This window comes from Leuciscus leuciscus, assembly GCF_965113295.1.
Source record: "Leuciscus leuciscus genome assembly, chromosome: 20".
Taxonomy (NCBI): domain Eukaryota; kingdom Metazoa; phylum Chordata; class Actinopteri; order Cypriniformes; family Leuciscidae; genus Leuciscus; species Leuciscus leuciscus.
The window spans coordinates 29,507,742-29,534,185 of NC_138744.1; the positions used below are offsets into that span (position 1 = coordinate 29,507,742).

At 38.3% G+C, this 26,444-nt stretch overlaps 1 long non-coding RNA gene across 1 annotated transcript; it reads left to right on the forward strand.

The window, feature by feature from the left end:
• The first annotated feature begins 3,037 nt into the window (after nt 1–3,037).
• On the forward strand, nt 3,038–24,367 carry LOC309484298. The gene is made up of 4 exons (XR_014200834.1): nt 3,038–3,114; nt 15,425–15,526; nt 23,460–23,546; nt 23,950–24,367. It is a non-coding gene; the product is annotated as an uncharacterized lncRNA (long non-coding RNA).
• The last annotated feature ends 2,077 nt before the right edge of the window (nt 24,368–26,444 follow it).

Sequence of the window (26,444 nt, forward strand, 5' to 3'; positions counted from 1 at the left end):
TTTATTTATTTTTCCCAATGGCTTTCCATATAGTTAAAATAAAATATAACTAGGGCTTTATTTCAGCATTTCAACTTATATTTGTGTGAATAAGAGAATGAATTGAGTTCAAAGTTCAAATACGAATGGAAGGCTTATGGACAGGAGCTGCAAAATGTGATAATTGATATTACTTTTATGGAGGAGAGGTGGGGAGAGTCTGCAGTTTTCTCTCTGTCTTTGCTAACTTATTGTTTCTACTGTTACTCCTCCTGTAACTGCTATGTGTGTTGTCTGGTTGGCTCAGTGTCAGTTTGAGGTGAGACTGGTTACTGGAAGTGCAGTTACCCAGGAAAGGTGATACAATTTGGGCTTTTTAACTTGTGATATGCAAGCAGAGATGAGGAGCAGTCGCCCACAGCGGGCATTAGGTTCCACATGGTCTCATGTTAACCTGCGTCATGTTTACAGTGCCACTGGATCGGCCCGGGAAAGCAGACATATTCGTTACAAACAACTGCGCCTGTTTTTAACACCCGTTCAAAGATAGCGGACAAGATAACGGAGCAGGTGAAGAAGCCGCACACTTGTCTAGCTAATTATAACATTTAAAAGGACAAAAGAGGATTGGGCGCTCAGGTGGAAGACATGAAACCTAACACTTTCATAACAGTGCGTTAAAAAACGAGAAAATAACATAACTGAAGAAATATAATCACTGTTTCATGTTTATTGTTTTTATAATTACTATCATTTTGGGTCTTTTGCCACTAATGAATCAAACATGCATCTACTGAAAAGTCAGAAGGTTGGCTCTGCTAGAAATTTGCTGTGCATTTTGTTTATACAATTACACAAACATGAATAATGTTCAGAATCAAAGCTCTGTAATAACTGCCAACATAATAACTGTGCTGTTATCTGAGTAACTCAGTGTGCTGTATTGAAATCTAGAAGCAATGATGCAGAAAAGCAGTGACGATTACATTCAAACAAGAACCCGACACAACAGACTGTATTTTTGCATATCTCAGTGTGTTTGGCCAGATACTCAGATGCTCATCTGCGTCCTTAATCAAGTTGACAGCTTAGCCCTCTCATGAAGAGATAACATTTATTATAGACGTAAGCTATACATACGGGCGAGGAGGGAGTTTGCTGCGTGCGCTCAACACCTTGTAATCACTGCTGTCTGGGTTTAAGTGTGCTTCAGGATCTATTGACTCCATCTTTAGTCAATAAATTATGCCCAGGTCAGGCCCACTGTAGAGCCGAGTGCTGAATACGTACGTGACGAACTTCACCTGCATCTGTGCCAGCTGTCCTGGATCCTGGTGGTTTTGCACAAGTGACAAATCCCACTGTGCTTCAATAAAAATAAAAATAAAGAAAAAAATACACTGGACTAACAGTAGATAAATGTACTGTAGATGCCTCAGTAAAAGCTGTTTCTCTGGGCCGCTCTTGGAATGGTCTGTGAACACTTGTGTGTGTCTGCAACTGTAGTATACACATATGAATATCTATATCTGCAATAGACTTCAGCAGATGATTTTGCTAAACTAACACAATACAACAAGACGAAGGCGTTATAGCTAACATAACATTAAAACGTTACTATAGTTTAAAAACTTGTAATGAGTTCATATATTTAAAAACACAAACCAACACATTCTCACCTGTGAAGGTTATCCTATTTCTTCAGGAATTTAAATCACGGTGGTTTTTACAACCAGAGGCTGCGCAATGTTGTGGCATCTTGGAAAACTCATTGATTTGTACTGTGTGTGACGACAGCATCTGAAACGTTGCAAGATGTCGGACGCATCAACGTGTCTGGAGGGGACAAATGTGGCATCTATGTATACATGTCTATGGGACTAACGGCCATAGGGAGCTGCAGTGATTTTTTTTTAGAAGGCCAACCCATAAGTCAGCATCACCCTGGTTCCCTCGACAAAAACCCAAAAGGATTTTTCCATTTTCTTTTGGATTATTGCAGAAAATAAGCTTTGTGACCAACAATAGTTTATGGTTCTCAATTGTTTTGTTCAACTTGATAATCTTCACAAATGGACACAACTTTCATGAATTTTGAAGCATAAATACAATCACCAGAAATAAAAAAGCTAAATGTAGGCTATAAACGGACTACACCACAGCCACACGACTTCGACGTCATAAACACATCGAGGTTGTGAAAGCGACTACTGAGTAGATAAGTTTACCTGTTCAGTGTGCATGATGATGTTTAATGTCTGACAACCTCTGTAGTCCCATTTAGACACTTGTTAGCAACTGCCTTTTTCTAGACAAGTAAAAGCTTTGAAAAAATCACAAAGGGGTTTTACTTGTAAATATTATGTTGACGTGAAAATATCTTGAGCTTGTGTTAAAGGGGTGGTATAATGCCCTTTTCACAAGATGTAAAATAAGTCTTTGATGTCCTCATAGTGTGCATGTGAAGTTTTAGCTCAAAATACCCCACATGTATATTTTATATAGCATGTTAAAATTGTACATTTTTTAGGGTGAGCAAAAACACACCGTTATGTGTCTGTTCCTTTAAATGCAAATGAGCTGCTGCTCCCAGCACAGAGGGCGGAGCTTCAACAGCTTCCACTCACACAGACATGCACTGAAAATTTCTAAAACGTTTTGCCTTTTATGTTCAAACCGGATTCAGACAATGATGGAGACGAGACTCAACAGGACATTTCTGAATGGTTAGTTGAATAATTTATGTTGCTTATGTGTAGTTATCTTCTTGTCATTGATTAGCATATTCTGTCTTGATAATCTATAAATCGTGTTCAGGGGGCGGGGTTTATGTAATTTTAGGGTTGGTGATGTCACTAACCCTGCATGGAGGAATGTTGTGTAGTCCCTACCAGCCATTTGTTGTAGTCCTTAAAAAGTGATTATTTAAAAGCAAATATCTCCCTTTGCTTTGAACTTTGAGCGTTGTAACTTTGCAGATGTTGTTTATGCTCAAACAGCAACATTACACACTAACTAAAGTTAAAAAAGTGAAATCATAATCAACCCCCCCTTTAACCACACAAAACCTGCACAAAACACGTCTTCCCTGCAGCACACTTCAGGGATATAGCTGATCTCGTCTGATTTTGGAAGGTAAGTAGGGTAAGTTTGGTTAGTGCATGGGTGGATGGGAAAAAAGCAATGGAAAAATCGCACCAGAGTTAAGCTCTTATAGTCACCTCAGGACAAAAAAAATAATAAAAAAATAAAAATAAAATATTCCACACATTACAGAAATAGCAACCAGACTTGGTTGATTGGTAAATTGTGTTCACTGTATTCAGTCCAGAAGAAGAGATATGTTGCTGCAGTGTTTTATTAATCAAAGTGTGGAAAATGTTGGATGAGGCTGATTTGATCAACTAAACAGCAGAGAGACGAGCCTCATGGGAAAATGAACTCTTTATATTTGAGAACCGACAAGTATGCTAACTGCATTATACTTCCTGTATATTGGAATGGGGTTTTGTGTGTGTGTGTGTGTGTGTGTGTGTGTGTGTGTGTGTGTGTGTGTGTGTGTGTGTGTGTGTGTGTGTGTGTGTGTGTGTGTGTGTGTGTGTGTGTGTGTGTGTGTATGTCATTATAATAACGTTAAGGAAAGGCACTGTTTTTCCCCAGCTATATGCTAATATTGATGTTTGATTCAAATTTGCCTGTGTTTAACCAGGAGTCACTGTGTGTCGATACGCTTGTTAAAACTCACGTGCTAACACTGGTTTGTGGACATGATTTTATCATTTACTTTATATTCTTGTGAGGTACATGCGTAGGCTACATGTACAAACTTTGAGTGTAAATAGTGAATGCTGCTATGTGTTTAAGTATCGGTCACACCCATCTTAACTGTGTCTGTTAGATTTATTGATTTCATGTGTAAATATACCTCAGCAGTTTGTTCTGCGATTAAGGTGAATGTTTAGTGTAATTATTATTTTTAAACTAGTGCATTTTAGCATGTGACACATCCTGCACTATTTATGCTACAGACCTGAATGATGCCTCAAATAATGCAGCATTTTGAAGAAATTACTTTATAACCCACAAAGCAACATGAGCAAAAACCACTTACATTTTCATCTGAAAATGTAGTAATTAACTGTTACACTTTTGTAAATGGTCACATCCAATAGTGGCACATTGCCTCTGCTCTCAATCTCATAATCATTGCTCTCTTTTGCTCTGTTTTCCTTCACTTTTACTCTTCGCCCCCGTGCACTTTCTCTTTGTCCAGTGATGGCAGCTCATCTCCCGTGGTTAGCGAACAGCCGGCTCAGTCCGCGCTCACTGATTGCATGAACTGTGAGGATTAATGGACATTTATATTTCATTAAATCCATTGCTTGGCGGAGAATAATGCATCATTCACCGATATTGAAACATATGTCAACCCGATCCTCTTACCCATAATTCAGTTAGACTCAAATGTGATGATCAAGTGTTATTACAGCCCAATATATCATCTCAAACAGGCCAGCGGCGTCTCCATATTTCTGCGATGAAAAGGAAGCGATTGTGAGGGTTGTGACTGTGCTGGAAGCGTCTGCATCTGTAGCTCAGTGTGTTGAAGGAGCTCATTACGAGATGAGTCAACTCAGGTGAAGGAGAGAGCCGTGAAGTCAGGTTACCTGAAACATGTACGCTAGAAGAGTCTGTTAATATGTATTAACATTATCAATTCATGAAGGTTAGACTTAAGAAATAAATACATTTAAAAATATATGCTTAAAAACAGTTAAATTATGACAAAGCAAAACTGTTAGATAGACCATAAAGAATTTTTTTTTTTTTTTTTTTTACATTATACTTGCATTTGTGCATTAGCTTAGGCTATGATTTAGTTCATACAGTGGCCCAGAAAGTGTTTTAATACTTTAATACATCAAAATGCATTAGATACACAATATCAAAGCAAGTGTCTGTATCCGTGTGTCACAAATGCAACATCTTTTCTCTTCACTTCATCATTGTTTCACTCTTATGTGACTCAGATCTGATCTGTTGTTCCCAGGACAGTGTGAACAGCACAAACCACATGGAATCTGATCTATTCAATTCCGATTTGGGCCACTTCCATATGTGGTCCTAAATCAGACACAGGTCAGGGGTCTCATTTATAAAACTGCGTGTAGGATCCTTATTAAAAGTGTACATGTGCCCGAAAACCAAAAATGATGTACGCCAAACAATATTCAGACTTATAAAACTGTGCGTACGCCAGAACCTGTGCAAAATTCCCTTTATAAAACCCAGTCAGCGTCTCCTCCCCAAAATAACCATATATGGAGCTTACAACGCCTCGTTTTACTATGCATATCCTCATCTGCATATCATTTGCATATGCATATCCATCCACGTGATGCCATGTACAAGACATTAGGAAAATATGAGATACAGATGTGCCCTCACATTACATTGCTAAAAATCATTTAGTAGCCTATCCTTGCCTTGTTTTTTAATAAATAAATCAAATATAAAACACATTTCAGAGAAAGTATTTCTCTAGTAATTCTTTTCCACTGGCCAAATAGTATTTTTAATTGCTTTATATTTTTAATGGAAACAGATAGGCCTTATTGTGCATTATTGATCATTGTTTGCGCGAAAATGTTTTCTCAGACCATGAGTTCTGCTATAGTTAAAGTTCCACTGTAGTAAAAACTTTAAAACACAGCATGCCACAGGAAAGCACTCTAGATCAACATTCGTCTCAATTCTGCGCTCACGGGAGTCAGATTTTAAAAAGCCAAAAGTTAGCAAGATCAAGTTGCGAAAAGGTAGTCGGTGAAGGACAGTGATGTGTCAGAACTCATAAGTATTAAAGTGACAGCTCTATATACAAGCAAAACATGAGGGCTTGGAACCTCTTCGTATCATAAATGTTTCAAAACTCTGCTCTCTTTTTTCACATCTTCGTCTTTGTTTTTTATATCATAATCACATGCGCTTAAATTCTCTGGCTTCCGAGGCAGATCATGCTATAAATAAACGCGTAATCGTTTACTTTAATGTTCTCCATGTTTACATCCGTAAGACAGCGTGCTGCGCGACATCTTTTTATCGTTCGTTTGTGCATGCGTGTCGATTCAGGACCATGATCTGTTCACACTGGGATCTGATATTGGCCACATTTAGAACAACAACAGCTATAAATATTTGTAAAAAAAATAATAAAAAAAAATCAGATCTGACCAGTAAAACGGAATTGAGCTTTAAGGCTCGCAGTGTGAACGTAGTATTTTAATGTTTTGTAAAATATCCTTTAGTCTTATTGGTTTAGAATGACATGAGAGTGAACAAATGACAGAATGTTCATTTTGGGGTATATCAAATATATAATAGTTTTTTTATTTTTAAATTTTTTTTCAGTGATGCCATAGATGAAACATTCTTGGTTCCCAAAGAACCTTTCAGTGATACATTTTTCTTAGTGTGAAGAATACCCTTTTCCACCAGAAATAACCTGTTGTGCAATGGAAAGATTCAACATATTTTCTCTTCAATTCATTGTTGAAGTCTCAGTGTATTTTAATGTTTCGGTGATTTTTACTGGATGTATGTTTTCAGTTCACACAGGTGTCCTAACAAAAGAACCTCGGTGTAATGCATCACATTATCTATTAACATGATCCACTAACCGCAAACACACACAATACTGACTGTCTTCATGTTCAACACTACATCTATTGGTTTAGCATTTCAAACCCAACAAACATTTGTCTGTCCAGAGTTATTAGTTGAAAACTTTTTCCTTTCTTCAAAACTTAAGCTTATTTTATTTCAGAAAGTTGCCGAACCATTTTTCAGTTCAATTTAGTTTTATTTGATGTACTAAAATAACTGTAATAAAAACTATATAGACATTAAAAAAATGACAAAAACACCCAAACAGGTTACTGAAATTATAATGAGAACGGAAAATACAAAAATAAAAATATTCAATCAAATTAAATTGAATAATCCTCACATATTGTTCACATAAAAAAAATAAAAAAAATAAATAAATAAAAATAGGCCTTAATAAAACATTTTGTTTAAATCTTAATAGAATAAGGGAATGGACCATTTAGTTTATGTGATTTGTATTGATAATTATTATTATTATTTTATTATTTTATTATTTTATTTTTTTTTATTTAAGTTTAAGATTTATACAAAATGTTAATAAATATTAAGCTCTATTTTTTACTGATTTAAAATTCATAATTTATAATATGAATATAATATGTGAGGATTATTCAATTCAATTTGATGGAATTTTACTATTATTTGAAATACATAAATCTTGAAAAAATGCTTAATTTATGTTTTATGTTTTTGACAGAACATCAGATCAAGTGTCATTTTTAATGCAATGGCATTCATTTGTAGTGCCCCTGTATGTAGCTGAAGTACAGTTTTGTGTAACTCGCCTCGTGAAATGTTATTCTGTGTCCCATTCAAATGAAAAGCCAAAAGGCTCTCGTATGCCCACTGCTCAGTATTCACCGCTGCCTATGACACTTTTCAGCGTGGCCAAATGAGATCCCATCCGCTGAAGAGCTCGGTTTAGGGACAATGGGCCCCAAACAATGCTTACCCGGCCTGCGAGGGTTTCCAGAGCGAGAGGACGGACTATGACAGCCAGTCAGTCTGCTGTCAGCTTGTGTTCAGTCTGTCACACTACACTCACCTCCTGCTGTTTCCAGTAATCAATACAGGCCTGAAATCACCTAGTGCTCTCCACCTCCCACACTAGCTGTTTTGTCCTGCTATCAATAATGAATTTGGTTCCCCCTTTCTAGTCCACACACCGCCGACTCCACGCAGTCCTTTTTGCTCTCTCTTACTCTCTCTCTCGCTCACACAACATAGAGTCTAACATTTCTATTGCATTTGCTAATCATTAATCAATAATTCAGGGCCCCTCTCTGGTGGTGAAGAGTCTGTGCTTCCTGGAACATATGGCAGAAGGGCAAGCAAGTTCAGGTTACAGCCTCATCTTATCACAAAAGGCAGCCAGGGAAAACAAGATGTTTAAAGTTGTTTTTCTTTCATTTCTCTCTCTCTCTCTCTCTCTCTCTCTCTCTCTCTCTCTCTCTCTCTCTCTCTCTCTCTCTCTCTCTCTCTCTCTCTCTCTCTCTCTCTCTCTCTCTCTCTCTCTCTCTCTCTCTCTCTCTCTCTCTCTCTCCCTCTCTCCCTCTCTCCCTCTCTCCCTCTCTCTCTCTCGTTTTTTTCAAGAGCTGACTTTTGTTCCTCAGCTTGTTAACATTAATGACCGCGTGACTTCAGTGGCTAAAACAGCCAGTCGCAATTTGTTGCATTAGTAGACACGATGTTTATCACAGGAGGCACTTTTTTTTTTACCATGCAAGACATGTTTTTCATCATCTTTAAGGGATTGTTCATCCAAAAATTTAAATTCTGTCATTAATTACTCACTCTCATGTTGTTCCAAATCCGTAAGACTTTTGTTCATATTCTTGCTTGAGCTTCCGTTTACCATATGTGATGCGTTCTATGTATATTCATAAATCTAAGTTTATGTGAATAAAGGCATAAATTAAATGTGTGCATCATAAAGCGATTGTGTCTCCAAAAGACTAAACTGCTTGGATTTATGTTACGATCTCTAACATTTTGAAGCGTTTTGGGTGAGTGACAGAGAGGGACAGAAATATCTCAGATTTCATTAAAGCAGCACTCAGTAGCTTCGGGATTTCTTCGCTGTATTCTCGCTTTTTGCTCGCAGGTTTCTCTCTAGAGCTCCCCCACAGCTTCGGAATAGATATTTGACAACACTGTTGTAAAAACTCGTTGGTGATTCTCAGACACCAGAGGCTATAGATTAACGACATCAAAGCAGATGGGACATTCTTTAAAACGTCTTCTTCATTCGGGTTTGGACAGCGTGAGGGAGTGCAATAATGACAGCATTTTAGCAGATTTCTTTTGGCCGTAAAGCAATTGTTTACATCGCGAGACCTGATATCACGCGAGACTTCCTGACGCAGCGGCCGGCGGCCCGCCGGCTCAAAGTTGCAAGTGCGTATTTTCCGCTCACGGGCACTAGGGGGGTGCGAAACGACCACCATTCAACCCGAAATAAGTAATATAACCATTCCAATGACTCCGAAGCTGTTCAGTTAAGGTAAAAAAAGTTACTTAGTTCACCTTTAAGAATATCCAATTCGTACAAATTCATACGCGTGAGTAAAAGGTGGCTAATTCGTACGAATTCATACGACCTCACTCGTACGATTTGTCTAAACCTCAGTGATGGGTAGGTTTAGGGGCGGGGTCAGGGTCAGGGTTAGGTCATTCGTACGCATTCATACAAATTGGACAAAAAAATTTGTACGATTTACCAAAAATCTTACGAATTCGTACGTGTGAGGTCGTATGAATTCGTACAAATTAGCCACCTCGTAAAATTTGTACGAATTGGCGTGAAATCTTATCATGGAATATCTTCAATTGTTTGTTCAAAGATGTACAAAAGTCTTATAGGTTTAGAACGACATTAGAGTGAGCAACCAATGACAGAATATACATTTGTGGATGAACTATCCCTTTAAGTTTCCAAAACAATTTTGTTTTGTTTTGATGCTATAGAAGAACCATTTTTGTTTCCCAAAGACCATTTCAGTGAACAGTTCTTAAAAGTACCATTGTTTCCGTAGTGTGAATAATATCTTAATAATCTAAATAACCTTTTTCTGCTTTAAGAAGCTATTGTGGAATGGAAAGATTTGTGTTTAAGGGTGTTCTGATTAAGAGGTGAATCACAATAAGTGTATGTTAAAATATTTAGCTTTTATGTTATCGCTCATTTCCACGATCCGTCGGCATCTCATTTTTCATCCTAATGTCTTTGGAGAACGTGACATAACTCATTTCGGCGGTGTGGTGGAGCGGATCCATCTCTTGTGCACTTGTAGCGCGTCCCGTGTCCCATGTGCGATCTGGAGGTGAGGCTGACCAGTGCGCAGCAGCCTGGGGTTTTGGCTGGGAAAGCTTTTCATATGGACGCCTCTGTGGGCATCCATCCCTGGTGAAGGATGGCACCTTTCACACTCACCCATGACCTGCTGGGCTGTTGATAAATCGAGGATGCCACTGTAACATCCTCACAACCAGCCCTGCTCTCGTTCCCAGGGCAAGCTTTTGTTGTCCCACAAAACAGATTCCATATATGATGATGAGAAAAGACTTCCCACTCTTTGTGACCAGTGAATTTCTGGGATAGTTCCATGACCTTTGACGTTTTACAGAAATTGCTAGGCGGATGTTCATGTTTTTGCCAGATATCAGTTTATCTATTGAATTAATTGAAGACACATTTCTCATTGCTATCAGTGTTGAAAACAGTTGTGCTTTTTCATATTTTTGTGGAAACAAACATAACACACACACACACACACACACACACACACACAAATAAAACATAAAATTACTGCCAAAAATTACCGCATTGGGAAGTAATGGGAGACAAATTTCATCTAGTGGAAACTTTTGGTACTGCGGCCAGACACAATCTTATGGAAAGTTTTATTTTTATTTATTTATTTATTTTTTTTGAGATATCAAGATAAAATTTGGAACACAACTTGTTTAGATTTATGGCTTTGATTTTCTTGCAGTTTTAGAGTTATTGAAAATATATATTTCATGAAAAACTGAAAATGTATTTTTTGTAATTTTTTCATAACAATTCACGTAGCCTACAATTGTGTCACTTTTTTTAAGTTCACTTTTTTCACTTCAGCAATAATCTGCCAAGTGTCGTCTTTGAAAAGAGATCAAACTTCAGTCTGTCCTCCTACAGCATTTAATATTTAATAAAGTATGCTCAAAAAGTGAATAAATGGATTATAAACACAGCGTAAATATAATTTAGTATAAAAAAAAAATTAAATAGAAAACATTATCAAACTAAAATATAGTACATTAATTTCATTGAAAAAATAACAAAAAAAATTCTGTCATTTTTGACCGAAAAGCATGATAACAGATAATTTCTTTAACAAAAATCTAGCTTACCCCTAACACATCTTGAAGTCCATGACGCATCTATTGCAGTCACAATTACAGTCAGTGATGTAATGAGGGATTGATTTTGGACCTCCCAAGTCACATTTATGGGGAAGTGCTAAAATCAGCCAGAAGGATGGTTGCAAAAAGCGCATATGACACCAAATCCCCAGCTATTTTACTTATTTATTTTCCTTTCTTCTGCACCTCTTTGCTGGCTAATTCTAATAAAGAGGCCTCCGATGACTTAATTTGCGAGGGAGTTAATTGGTTTTGGTGCTTCCTGCTGGAGTCAGTCCCGTGTTTCGGAGGCGAGTGGCTGGGCGTCTATGTCGCCCCTGTTAGCTCACACTTTAATTAGATCTGGCAGCCACCTCATAATGATAAATGCTGCAGAGATGAATGGAAATGCAAATGCTGTTGAAGTAGCCCCCGCCATCATGGCCCGCCATCATTAACACTTTCCTGCTGTCAAATCTATCATTGTCATGTGAAGGGAGGGGCGCGTGTCCCGCTGTAGCTCGGCTGGGGTACTTAGAGTTAAAAGTCATGAGGATGGAGGATGGGAGGGAGAGATCAGCAGCACAATGCCACCCGAGTCAAACAGACCGCGTGGCTTTTCCTAAGACTGTCATGTTGCTATACACTCTTAAAAAAAAAAGAAAAAAAAAAGGTCTATATAGAATACTAGGGTTCTTCTCTCCATTTTAAACAACCTTTTATGCCAAAATAGTTTTATATAAGGATAAATGTCTTGAATGACTGGATAATTATTTAATGTTTAACAGGTTATTTCCATTTCTTCTACTGATAAAGTATGTTTACAAGCTGTTCAATGAATACAATTGTATTAAAAACTACTCATTTCCAGTGACATTTTCATCTGTCACTTCTGAAATAATATTTCATGTTCACTCTGAACATTCATCAACCCGGTGCATAATGGGGGACTTTTAACATATTTATCTACTAAATAAAGAAGAAATACAGAATTTAACCATTAAGCCACTGTATCAAATTTGATATGCACATTTTTAAGGCCTCTAATGTTATCAATGTGATCAAAACTTTAGGAAAAACATGACTTCTACATGCCTTCTGTTGTCTGATTGATAGTTTATAGGTTTTTAGCAAGTAAAAAGCCTTTTTAGTAAAACATCCGTCTTCAAGTCGTAATGCAATACTGATTAAAAACAAAAGAAGCAAATTTACTATTAACTTTTGTATTGTTAGTAGTATTTCAACATGCACACTTACTGGACTGAAGCAACTTCATGTTAAAATGTGAGCATCAAATATGATGTATCAGGCTATTGAGGAACGCATATTTGTTAATCTCTTAATCATTATTGCATTGCATTATATGTTTTGAAACTACAGATCTTTGATAAAAAAAAAAATTAAAAAAAAACATTTAAATGTCATCTTACATTATTGGGAGTTATAGTGTAACAACTGATATTCATATAATTGTATGTTAGTAGCATGCTACTGTTAGAAAGATCTCATTGATTTAGAAGCTATCATAATTTCATCTTGCTTTTTGGCCATATAAATATCAACATTTGAACGCATTTTTGCTCAGATTTTGAATAAATCTGAGGTGTTATTCCTCTTCGAGTATAAGCTCCATATTCTCACTATATCATATGAGCCATGAAGCCTGGTGTATAAAATATGATGCTCAAAAACATAAAACGAACTTGTTTTATTTTGTCTAAAGGTTTAATCAACTGCCATTTGTTTATTTTTTATAATTTTTTTAATGGTATTATTTCATATGTCAGGCTTTACAGTATTAAGAAGAAGCCTTTTGATCAAATGCTGTTTAAGATCACAAGAAACATAAATTCCGTGTATAATTCAGCTCAATGTTCTGCCTCATCTAGCCAAACATCCTCTCAGAGAAATAATATAAATCCCATGAAATGTAGACATTCTTGAATCAGTCAGCACTGATGTGAGTTCATCTCCAGACTCTTGTCTACTCATCAGGGGTGTAAAGAGTACCTTACAACCATACTTGAGCAAAAGTACAGATATCTTACAGCGAAAATGACTACATTACAGGTTACAAGTCACCAATTCCAATACAATTTGAGTAAAAGTTTAACCCCCGGTTTAACAGACAAGGCTTACGCTAGTCCCAGACTAAACTGCATGTTTGAACTTGCACTGGCATATCTAAAAATGTGTCAGTGCCATTGTTTTGTCTCAAGATAATCACCAGTAATGCTTTTTTTTTATTTATTTTTTAAAGTTACATTTATAAAAGTCACTTCTTAAATGCCTTAATTAAACTAAGGCCTAACCCTGGCTTAATCTAAGCCCTGTCTGTGAAACCGGGCCTCAGAGTATCTGATTTTAACAGTACTTAAGTATTTTACTCATACTGAATGTTGACTCAAAAAAAGCACTAGCCCTCAACTCCTAAGAGACATGCCAGTGAAAAATAAGAAACAGTTGATTTGTGAGGAGAGCAATCATAAGTTTCTTTTCTAAAATCAAAAAAAAACTGAACACATCAACATTGCAATAAATCAAGGTCGACACAACAAAGCCTCTTAAACTTCTACACTCAAGTCTTAGTTAAGCTCAATTAAACCAATATCCTTTTAAAAGGTCTCGTCAATACAATGTCAAAGCCTACTTGCACTGTATGTGCTGGTTTTGGCCTCATCACCTGCTGAAGTCATGTCCTCATCTCAAGTATAAAACACCTGCAATTCAACAACTATCTGCCAATGCACTCACATTTGTGTAAATTAGATTAATTGACAAGTTTGGGTGAGTAAGAGCAAAACACACAATATATAGTGCCTTTAATGCCCTGTAGATGGCAATATAGCTTCTTTTGTGGCAGAAATAAACTCCTGCAGAAAAAGTTTGGTGTCATGCGAAATTGCATTACTCATCATCACAAATGTATTGGATTAAAGAGTACATATTCTTATTCAACAATATAGTCAAGTAGAGAGTAAAAGTTGCAAAAAATCTTTGATAGTAGCCAAAAATATACTCAATGCAGTTACTAATTACATTTACTCAAAAACTTTACACCACTGCTACTCATGCTGGTGTGTGGCGGTATCAGGGAATAGCTCGATGCTCAATGATATGCAAGTAGTTCTGTGCGTCTGATAAAACACCTCCACTCATGGACGACATGTTTCGCCTCATTGCGGATCTGCAACAGTGACACCTTAGAGCTGCACTCATGTGTTCAACATGCAGGAACTGCTTTACCCCGATGAGTTGGAGTCTTTGATTACACACACACACACTCTCTCTCTCTCTCTGTGTGTGTGTGTGCACATAAGATAGTAAAATGGATTGTTTAAGTTGTGGGTGTGCGTGTGTGTGTTTTTGTAAATTAAATACAGCATGACTTTTATTATGCCTATATTTACTGTATTTATACATACAGTATACAGTATGTTCATATCGACACTATATGCTTTTGTATATGTGTGAGTATGTGCACTTAGACACAGATATTAAATTATAGGTTACGTGTGTGTGTGTGTGTGTGTGTGTGTGTGTGTGTGTGTGTGTGTGTGTGTGTGTGTGTGTGTGTGTGTGTGTGTGTGTGTGTGTGTCAGGTGTGTAGCGTCTCCTCTCATTGCCTACATTAACTATAACCTTGCCAGTGTTGTCCTACAGGCCACGTTAGGCAGCCGCCACAACAACAAGGGCAACTGTCACACTCGATGGCTCCTCTTCTTTTTTCCCCGCTAAATTATTTACAGCTCAGTGTCGGACAAAGCTGCCCTGGCTCTACTGTCGCATAAAAGAAACCGCTGACAGATTCAGAATGTTCTCTTTTTTTTACCCTCACAATGCAATTAAACATTTGTCAAAGTCAAAGGCACTTGTTAGACAAACAACAGCATTGCGAATGATTCTCTCTGTGTGAAATGGATTAAATGATGATAGTAGAGATTCTTGTATGTATGCAAAGACGTTTGCTTAGTATTACAGTAATCATATAGTGAAGTGTGTGTGTGTGTGTGTGTGTGTGTGTGTGTGTGTGTGTGTGTGTGTGTGTGTGTGTGTGTGTGTGTGTGTGTGTGTGTGTGTGTGTGTGTGCAATGTCCCCTCAGAGGACATTGCACTCATTGCAAGGTGAACCATAATACACATGCTGTGTTCAAATAAATATTACAGAATATTAAACATGACATTAATTGCGTCAGAACTGTGCTTAATGTACTGTTTCAATTAGGAAACGTGAATCTGCTGCCTTTTATCACAATATTACAATGAAGTTAACAATTACTGCTTCTATTCAGAAATAATTCAGGTCTTTATTCACTTTTTTTTTTCTCGAATGGAAGTCTTATATAAATACATAGGCCTAATTTTATTTTGTTTTTTTGTTTTTTTGTTCCAGTGTCCTCAATGTCAGATTCCATCTTGTTAGTCACTTTAACTTGACATCAGCCAACAGGAAGTGCGATCATTTTGGAGGGAAACAGAAGCAGCACAAACATCAGTAAGTATTATCAATGAATCTGATGAATTCTGGGATGAGTTGTGCTCCTAGTTTGTTTGTATCTCTGTAAAACATTCATCCTGATTCATTAAATTACACAAATCAGTTTGATGAACATTTCAAAAGACAAATATTAAGATGAAAAAAATTAATAATAATAATCTGTTTGGTTTATGCAATGACTAACTAACTTGTTGTTAGTTACACACCCACACACACAGACACACACACATATACATATATATTAAATTAAACACAATTTAATTTAACACAATATTAACTATTAACTATTAACTAACTATTAAATAGTGTTAATATAACACAATTAAATGTGTAAATATGCATATATATATATATATTTACACATTTAATTCTCAATGTAAATCACATACAGTTGTTTTATCACCATTGCACATTGTTTGATAAACGCTTGCATGCTCTTATTTTGCCAGCACATTGAGGAGCTGAGACATTTCTTGTGTTGCTCTGGCCACAGAACATAATGAGACTGCTTAATATTGCGTCGCCTGCTGCGATGTTGAAACTGTAGCCTTGTTGGAAATGTTTCTAAGCGCTGAGGAACATGTAGCTACTGATGATTTTGCTCACTGCTGGTAAGTGGTTCCCTCTGCAATTATTGGAGCCAGCTGGTACCGCTGCTAACACCATGGTTTAATCATGGTCGGCAGACGAGAGATAAATAAAAGAGCGCCGGCATAGCCGTCCCTTCCGGCAGCCATTTGCTCTGGGAACATTCAAAATAGCATGTTTGTTTTGATTTTATCACAGCATAAATGTTAAGGAATTAACATACAACACAACCAATCTAAGTGTGAACAGGCTACGTAATAGTTAGCATGAGACTGGTTTAACGGCCGATCAAAGGAGTGCTACTTTTACGTTTAGACCTATTTGCTACAGCTGCCCTTTGCAGCCAGACAATGAGATCATCTAATGAGGAACCTTATTTGTAATCAAATCTGTCATTAACTATTCATTGGCTCAAAAGTTCAGTGGCCATTGTTGCTGTGTCAAGTAGAGCTTTAGGGCCTTACGGGATGAAACTAAATTAGAGTGGGGGGGCGAGTGCTTATAAATAATTTCCGCCAGACTGCTCTGCTTACCAGCGCCTGTCCAGGTGGAGGTCACCGTGGTGACTAGCAGGGAAGAAGCTTAGCATCACTCACTGGGTAACCCAATCACCAGCCGTGCCCTGGCAGCCCGGTCCAGGCCTGGAGCCATACGAGACCGATTAGCAATATGCATGGAGCGTTATGTCTGTTGTAGCTTTGACGCGGATGATTGTGCGATCCAGTTACTCCTAGACGTGTGAGCATGCTCTTCTGAGTACTGAGTACTTCTGAGGAAGGAATTGTCTTAAAGTGATTGTGAATTATGGATTATGGCACTTGGGTCCTTTTCAATGAGCCTCTCAAATGAGGTGGACTTGATTCCTTTGCTTGGGTCATTCTGACTCAATTCATTATTAGTCAAGGATCATATGGAGTTTACAAAAAATACAATCTTCCTTTTTGGACACGTGCCATAACACCCTTGTATGTATTTGTTGGATACAAATAAGCAAGCCTGTCCCCAGCTAACAGGGAACGTTTTCAAAACTTTGGATAATTTTAAGTTATGGACAAACGTTCTTCCAGTAATGTTTGTACAAAGTTGTCTGGTCTTAAATAATGTTCTCAAAACGTAGCACAAAAGCATTATCTATACATAGTTCATGGAAGGTTTTTTTTTTCTTTTCTGAAATGTTTTTTCTTTTTACTTTTTTATTATGTTACTACTGTGCAGAATGATGAAATGGAATGTTCCCTTAAAGCGATAGTTCACCCAAACATGAAAATTCTGTCATCATTTACGCATCCTCAAGTTGTTCCAAACCTGTAAGAATTTCTTTCTTGCTGAACATAATTTTTATTTATTTTTTTAATATGGGCAAACAAAGTTGATTGACCCCATTGACTGTATGGAAAAAAATGCTGTGGAAGTCAATGGAGTCCCATCATTCAGAAATAGAGAACATTCAGGAATAACGTTTTTATAACGTAATGGAAACTTTAGCAAAACGTTCATAGAACATATTTGTTTTGTTAACCGAGTTGGAGGTTTAACAGTGTTTGATGTACTTCTGATGAGTTTTAAGTGGGCCGAGTTGAAGGAAGCATTTCCGGTGTCAATATTTAATGGTGTGCTCCGTGGAGGTTTGCTGTAGTGTGTCCTGAGGACATATAGCCTGCAGCAAAACACTATCCGCCCGCTACAATGCTCCTGTCCGATCTGCTCGGACACTAGCTCCACTCAGACTCATAGTAATGGCTTGCTGTCAGAATGCAGCAGGTAAATTCGTAGTAACGGGAACAAATGTTAAAGGCATGTTGACAACTTTTCAATGTCAAATCGCACCACTAGGAACCTGAGCAAGTTTGCAGCCATTTTCCAACAAGCTTTTTGTGTGTGTGTGTGTGTGTGTGTGTGTGTGTGTGTGTGTGTGTGTGTGTGTGTGTGTGTGTGTGTGTGTGTGTGTGTGTTTTAAAAAGTTTTAGCAATGCCATTCGTCTGTATTTATACTGTAGCATGTGTGTGGATGTAGAATATAATTTGTTTTATGTAATCACTTTCGATTTTTTCGAAATGTTTTTTTACAATATAAATTACTATTCCATTTCAATTTGAATGTTTCTGGGTTTAACTCATGTAGTAAATCTGAGTATTAGCTGAATATTAGTAGACTGTCTGCTTAATATCTGCTAACACTATTTTGATGGTCCCCCAACAGACATTCTATCGACTATAAATAACTTTTCAAGTACATGTATTGTACAAAACCTCTTATTCTACTAACCCTAACCCTAACAGTCTACTAATACTCTAATACTCGACAGACCTCTTTAGACATTCAGCTGAGTATAAGTAATGTTGTAATTAAAGTGTAACCAAAAACTAAAAACATTGAAATTCAAAAATCATTTTATCTAATATTTTGTAAACAACAACAAAAAAAAGTTTTTTCTGTGCTGTCAAATCTATTATCGTCTCTCTTTTTTTTCAAGAGGCACTGGTTTGGATACAATGCTCTTGTTCCTGTTTCTGTTTTTTTTATTATCCCTTTTTTTAAATCTGAGCAGTCACTTTTTCTGTCTTTTGATTCCTGCTGTCACATACTTCTCAGATATGTGACAAAATATGCTTTTCTCTGTTAGCTCAGGCTGTGTTGTCACATCACACATGAAATGCTGGGCTCAATGTCAAATAGCCCATGAAATATTGCAGGATGAGACGTAATTGCTTTCGATATCTTGGCTAATGCTAATGCTATGCTAAAACCACTAGCTCAATTTTCCCAGGAATGAAGGTTAGAGTTATTTCATCAGAACTGATGACCATTCTAACGTGTTCCTATACAGGCTCCACGCCAACCCAAGACCTCCTGCCCCCACCAGGTGCACTTACAGTATACAGACTGGCGAGTGTTTAGCCCTCAGGACACAAACCAATAGAGAAGGAAACACAGCTCAGCATGTTTGCTGGAAATCCAATTATTTGTCCAAAGCTTTGAATTCAAAAGTGGATTCGAAGCCCTAAAGCAATTATGACTCGCTTGGAGTCGACTGAGCAGGTGTAAAGGCCAGCAGCTATAGCTCTATTGTTTTACCCATTTTTATTCACACTGAACGATTCAATTCTCACTTTCCTTCTCCTTAATGTCAATGCTTTGTTTAGCACTTAAAGTTTGAAATCAAGTTGCAGTGCTGTCAAGAGAGGCTATTTTCAGGGGCTATTACCAAAGGGTCAAGGCTTCCACAGTTAATGTCAGCATGAAACGGAAGTTGCAATCATCTTTTCTTCCCTATTGTGGCGTACATCCGAGTGAAACGGCTTCTTGAACTTGAAGAAGTGAATAAAAATTGAACAGATCTGGAACATTTTTGCAAAGAAGAGTGGGACAATTGTCCAAAGTCAAAATGTGCCAAGCTGACAGACTCCTATCCAAACAGACTGAGTGTTGATAGACACTAAATTAAAGAGTGCTTTAACTGAGTACACTCTAAAAAATGCTGGGTTGTTTCAACCCAAGTATGGGTCAACTATGTACAGTACAAACCCAACCGTTTAAATTTAAACCAACAGTTGGGTATATCCATATTCGACCCAACCATGGGTATTTTTTTGGAGTATATTAGTCAGGAGATGTACTGTACACTTATGCAGTTAGTTATTCCAAGTTTCTTGTGCTTCCAGAACTGTATGCACCAGCCGAACCGATGTCACTGAGATGAATAGGAATGCTGGCGGACAGCACTTTCCGGGTTTTATAGACTTCCTTGGCTATCACACATATATAGTGTTAGAATTACTCTAAATTAATTTGTCCAATCATTTAGTGGAACAGTTGGCGTTGTTTGCATGAATGCTAAATTTAGAACAGCCGTTTTAAATGTTCATATTCAGAGTTTAACCTTTTCTCTGTTACTTGACCTTATTTTCTATTTCAAGGAAATGCAGGTTTAGGTGAAAGTAAAGCTGAAACTCAAGCATGCATTTCTGATATGCCTTGGAGGAAGGAGGAGACCTGCTCCTTTTCACTGTAGGGTAAAATCAATAGAGTCAGTACAAGGACCACACTGATGTTCCTGTAATGAAGCATTCACTGTGTGCTTTAAATTATAATGCTCTTATTTTGGAGCCATCTCCCTGCAGACATCCTGAAGCCCATGTTTGTTTTAGCTTTGTTCTATTGCTCTGTCACATTTCATCTCCCTCTTTTTGTAACTTTTTGGGAAAGAATTGCACAGCTATATTCTGGATAAAGTTTGAGGTCTTTGTCTGTTTATACATTTTTTGCTGTTCATTTTAAGATTGTCAGATGTCCATATCCAACCTGATCTCATGAGTATTCATGTAATTTTATGTAAAGTCTGGCCCTACCACACATAGTTTTCATATGATAACAAACATATGTTGTATGTTTTCATACAAACTGAAACATGCAATACTGATGCATTGACAGCACAATAAAATAAATTATTTACATATGAACAATTTTTAGATATACAAATGTGTACAAATCCTTCTTTATCAATATCAAAATTGTTGCATTAATATTTTGATTCTATTGAATTCAATTAAATTATCATGTTTTTAGTCGCATTTATTAAAAGCAGTTTAGTCATCTACTCTATATGAAATTATAACATTTCGCTCTGTTCTGTGACTTCTGCTGCTAACTCGTTTTGAAAGATTACATAATGTTAAACAAGACAACACTTTAAACCCTTAAAATTAATAGCATTTCTGTAATCGTTTAACCATTGCTTATCATGTAATATTTATTTGTCTTGTAATGGGACACAAAAGGCAATTTAAACTTCAGCAATGTTTAATTCACTTGAAACAGCTTTCTCAAACATGTGTTTGTGTTTCTCAAGTCAAGCGTGCATTTGACTATTTGAGTATCAATGACGGGACTTAAACAGCATCTAAAAGGTAAATACTGATCTGAGAATGGTGCAAATTACAGTTTATCTTTTGTTTGTTCAACGTCATTCTGATTATAACTTAAGTACGCTCCAGGAGCGATCAAGAGTGACGAGCGGATGTGAGCCCTGAGGCCTGTGAGCTTTAGCTTTGTCATGAGTGAAGAATTTACATATCTGTTTAAGGTGATGGAAACCCTGAACGCATTTCCTCTGAAAGTCACTGGAATATCATGCAATCAGTCAGTGTGACATGCCAGACCACGTCAGAATGGAATGAGCTTTCCTACCTGTTTGTTTTCATGTCACACCACCATAAAGACATTGATTCTTAAATCAATTACACAAAAACACACCCCAATATCCACACTCGACAGTAATTGGTCAAAACTCATCCGAACACAGGATGTTGTAGCTGTGAGTGAATTAGCATTGTACACATGTACATTTAAGCTTAATATGAAATGGCAGCGCTATGTTAACCCCTCTGATAAAAGAGATTTAATTATTAATATCAAAAGCATATTAATGCTTCAGCATCAAACAGTCCTTTAGTTTCAATAATTCATGTGAATGTTCTGTATCTAATTCTAGAGTATTCTAATGCAAAGATAATTCACATGTAATCAAATCATCAGGGTCAGGCCGAATACAGGAGAATGAGACTTCGGAGTATTCTGGGGAATGTGCTCTTTCACAATGGTCAGTAAAATAAAAGTTATATATATATATATATATATATATATATATATATATATATATATATATATATATATATATATATATATATATATATATATATATATATATATATATATATAACATTTAGTGTCTGTATGTTTTTTAGTTTTTTTTTTATGTTTTTGATTGAAGTCTCTTATGCTCACCAAAGCTGCATTTATTTGCATTAAATTTAATAAAAAGATTTGTATGTGAATATTTTGTAAAATGTATTTTATTCCTTTGATGCAAAGCTGCATTTTCAGCATTATTACTCCAGTCTTCAGTGTCACATGATCCTTCAGTAATCATTCTAATATGTTGATTTCCTGCTCAAGAAACATTTCTGATCATTATCAATGTTGAAAACCAGTTTGTGGAAACCGTGATTCTTTTTTTTTTTTTTTTGATTCTTGAATAAATTTGAAGAATAGAACATCATTTATTTAAACAGAAATCTTTTGTAAGATTATACGTCTTTATTGTCACCACTGAACAACTAAACTGAAAAAAATCGTACTGACCCCAAACGTTTTATTATTAATATCATATAATATTACTGGAATATTCTGAAATTGAAACCTAAAAATGGAATGAATTATTAAACGCTATGTTAATTTCATTCAATTTCAAATGTACTTCCTTATGTACTTCCTATTCAAAATACAATTCTACATCCTGTTTGCTTAATTTAAACTTTTTTTTTTTTTTATTTTTTTTATTTTTTATTTAAAGCATATTCTCAATTCAGTGCACAACCCTGTGAAGCAAATGACTCCAACAACTTTTTCCCCTCCCACACTGATTAATATACATTTTTGGCAAGTCGGAGTCTCGTTAACATATTATAGTTGCATAAGCCAGTGTTGGATGTTAGGATGTTGTGCAGTGGTGTGGATGTGGATGTGGAAGTTTGCCGGCGCACAGGTCAAAGCAAAGGCAGTGGCTTCAGCTCTGATCTCTCCGCCGCTGAGTTCCTAAACAGCAGAGAGACGCTGACCGCTGTGCAAATCATAAACCTCTCAGTTTGATGATCAACTGAGCAGTAAATTAATTAATCATCATTTTATGCCTCATCAAGCACTTGGGCGAGTCGCGCCACAGGGGCTCGGCCCAATTAGCCAATGGAGGAGCCAATTGTTTTGTTTAGCTAGGTGAGCACTCGGGTGGATGGGGGAGGCTGCATTTTAACAAGCTAATAAATATGTCATCCGTCTGTGTCAGTGGAGGAATGCTGGCGCACCTGTAAAGGTGGAGGTGGATGAGCTCAGTGGGACGGGACTCGAGCCCCCCCACCTGTCTCTCCGTGGCTCGGCTCGCTGCGTCCACAAATAATGTGCTTTCCCAGCAGTATCGGCGGTGACCTCCCTCCCGTGGAGCTCGCTGTGATGCTCGGGCTTCAGAGAGCCAGTGACTTTTCAGAGACTGTTCCTCTTTCTCTGGATCTGCTATGCAAATAGCCCAGATTAGTTCCTCCAGCTGACTCTTGGCCAAGGTTATCTGAGACCTGGAGAGAAAGAGAGAGAGAGAGAGAGAGACATGCTGGATCACAAAGAGCGAGAGTGACATATTCACTAGGAATCTACTGAATTGTTGCAGTATGATGATGCCTGAATATAAACATGGATTTCACATGCATGTTGAGTGGCTGCGATCACATTTTTAAATGATATGGGTCTTGTTCTTTACACGTGATTATTGTGTTATTTTGTGATACTTCACAGCAAAGAAGGAAATGATTCAGAACCGGTTCCACAAGTGAGATGTGCTTCTCAGAAACACTCATGAATCATTGTTGAACTCATCAGTTTGTGAGTGAATCAATCAAGTGATATGCATTCAAACATGTTGGGTTTCACTTTATTTGTATGGTCCCTTTAACACATTCTGTTGACTATAAGTAACATTGCACCTACATGTCTACAAACTCTCATTAGAGTGTTAGTAGAGTACTAGTGGACTTGTAGGGTTAGATGAATAAGTTGACGTAGTTGCAAAGTTACTTATAGTCAGTAGAATGTCTGTTGGAGGATCATCACAATAAAGAGTTAGCATATTAAGCAGAGAGTCTATTATACTCTAATGAGAGTTAGTTGACATGTAGTTGTGAAGTCAACAGAATGTTCAAAAGGGACCATCAACATAAAGTGTTACCAAGTTTGGTTGGAATAATTCCTTCTTTAATAGTAAAAATAGTATTGTTTTTGTTCACAGTTTTTCCAGTTATTCTTCATGAGGTGTAAGAACTGCTCTCCACTCAACAAAACCACAACATTCTGCTGAAACGCTGATAAAATGCCTGTGTTGCTAGTTTACAATATTATTGTAATATTATTGTATATTCAATTTCTATTTCAATACATTTAAAAATGTCACTCATTCCTGATGCAAAGCAGAATTTTCAGCAGAATTACTCCAGTCTTCAGTGTCACATGATCCTTCAGTAATCATTCTAATATTTTTTTTTCAGAATTATTTGATGAATAGAACGTTAAAAAACAGCATTTATTTTAAATAGAAATCTTTTTTAACATTATAAATGTCTTTACTGTCACCTATTGTTTATTTAAAGGTACAGTACATGATGTAATTTTCTTTTTTTTCAAAATAAACCAAATTTAAATAATGAGTCAATACATCATCAATCCTTCTTTCAAAACGTGTTTTTGTCAAACCCTGATTCACTATGGTAAGCCTAAGTGTTTATATTTTAGACCTGACAGGATGGTTTTCGTGGGAAATTGCACATACTTCACTCACCTGTGCGTATCACATCATATCCGTAAATAGAAGTTCCCCTTCGAGGGAACTCGCACTGCGTCGTCGTCGTGACGACACTATGGGAACGCCCCCAGCGTAACGCATCTGAAGTATGAATGAAATCTGTCCAATCCTGATTGGTGCTGCGTCATGACGTAGTAGATGACGGCATGCCCGGAAGATACAAAGGGACGCTGGCTCAAACACACGTTAGCTTTTTGCTCTTCAGCTAAGCGCTCTGTGTTCTGTGAGTCTTATTTGGTGTTGTTTGTACAAGCATTATTATCAAAATGGCAAGCGAGCAGTTTAAAAGGTGTGTGCACCCGTGTCCACGTTTCATTTCGGGCACGGACACACACCTCATGTGTGTGCATTGTCTCGGCGTGCAGCACGCTAGAGCGGCTCTCGAGGGAGCCGCTTGTAGCGAGTGTGAGAAGCTGCCGCTGAGGGTATTGCGCTCGCGGCTTGCTATATTTGATCAGCTCGGCCAAGCTCGCGAACCTCGTGGTTCTGGGCCCGCCGTTGCCGAGGCAGCGCGGCACCGCAGATCATGGGGTTCGCAGATGGATCTTTCAGCGGGACATGGGACTGATTCGTCATCTTCCCAGTCCTCGTCTGAAGATTCTGACGCTCTCCCGCCTCGTGTGGAAGCCCGCGATGCGGCTTCTTCCCGCGAGGTGGAGGCACCGATGCTTCAGCTATCAGGCTCTGAGGGGTCAGATGCTGTGAGCATCGAGGCGGGTGTTATGGAGCCCCATCCACCGCTTCATACACCCGCTCAAGAAGAGCTGGTGGAGGTTTTGACCCGCGCTGTGGCCAAATTAAATATAAATTGGCCACAGGAAGAACCTGTAGTCCAGCCATCTAGTAAACTGGATGAGAGGTTCTTTAAGCGCCGGGCTCAGCCTCCACGCCGGGGCCTTCCGTTTTTTCCTGACTTGCACAATGAGTTGTGCAAGTCGTGGGAAAAACCTTATTCAGCCAGGCTCTCCAATCCCCCAGTGCTCGATTTCGCTAATGTACTGGGGGCGGCAGAGTACGGTTATGGGAAGATCCCTCGGGTAGAGGAAGCTCTCGCGAGCTATCTTTCTCCCGAGGCCGCATCTTCCCTGAAGGCCCCGGTATTGCCCACCAAGCCATGCCGAGAAACATCTTCTCTGGTGGGCAGAGCTTTTATGGCGGCCGGGCGGGCTGGTAGCTGCCTGCATACCATGGCGGTATTGCAGGCTTATCAAGCTGATCTCCTCAAAGAGCTAGACGAAGGCGAGGGTCCTTCCCCTGATGATATTTTGGAGCTGAGGAAGGCTACTGATTTATCTCTACGCATTACCAAAGAGACGGCCCGTGCAATCGGCCGCTCTATGGCTGGTCTGGTATGCGTAGAGAGACATCTCTGGCTAAATTTATCAGGGATGAAGGAGAGGGAGAAGCACTTTCTTCTCGACTCTCCGATTTCGCCTTCTGGCCTCTTCGGCGGCGCGGTTGATTCCGTAGTCGAGAGGTTTCAGGAGGTGAAAAAGCAGTCAGCTGCCTTCCATCAGTATCTCCCTCGCCGTCCTAGCTCTTCGGGGAAGACTGCCGCAAAAGGGCAGTCTCAGCCGTCTACCAGCTCCTTGCACCGTCAGGTGCAGAAAGAGAGTGTCGCCGCCCGCGCCCCTCCTGAGGGAGCCTGGCAAAGGAGGCGACGCTCTCGAGGTAAGCCCTCCCAGCCTAAGGTCGATCTGAGGACCGTCCTTCAGGCGAAGAAGGCTTCCTCTAAGCGGTCCTAGGCGTGGCCGCACCGCTGAGAGCTGTCCCCCCCGGGATGGAGCGATTGAGGTCGCCTCCGTCCCGGAGCTCTCGGGGAATCAGTGCTGTGCTCCCGCCGTCCAGTACGCTTCGGGCCACACTGATTTCCCGCGCACGCACGCCGCTCCAGCCGCCTCAAGTAAGACCTGCGGCTGGGCAGC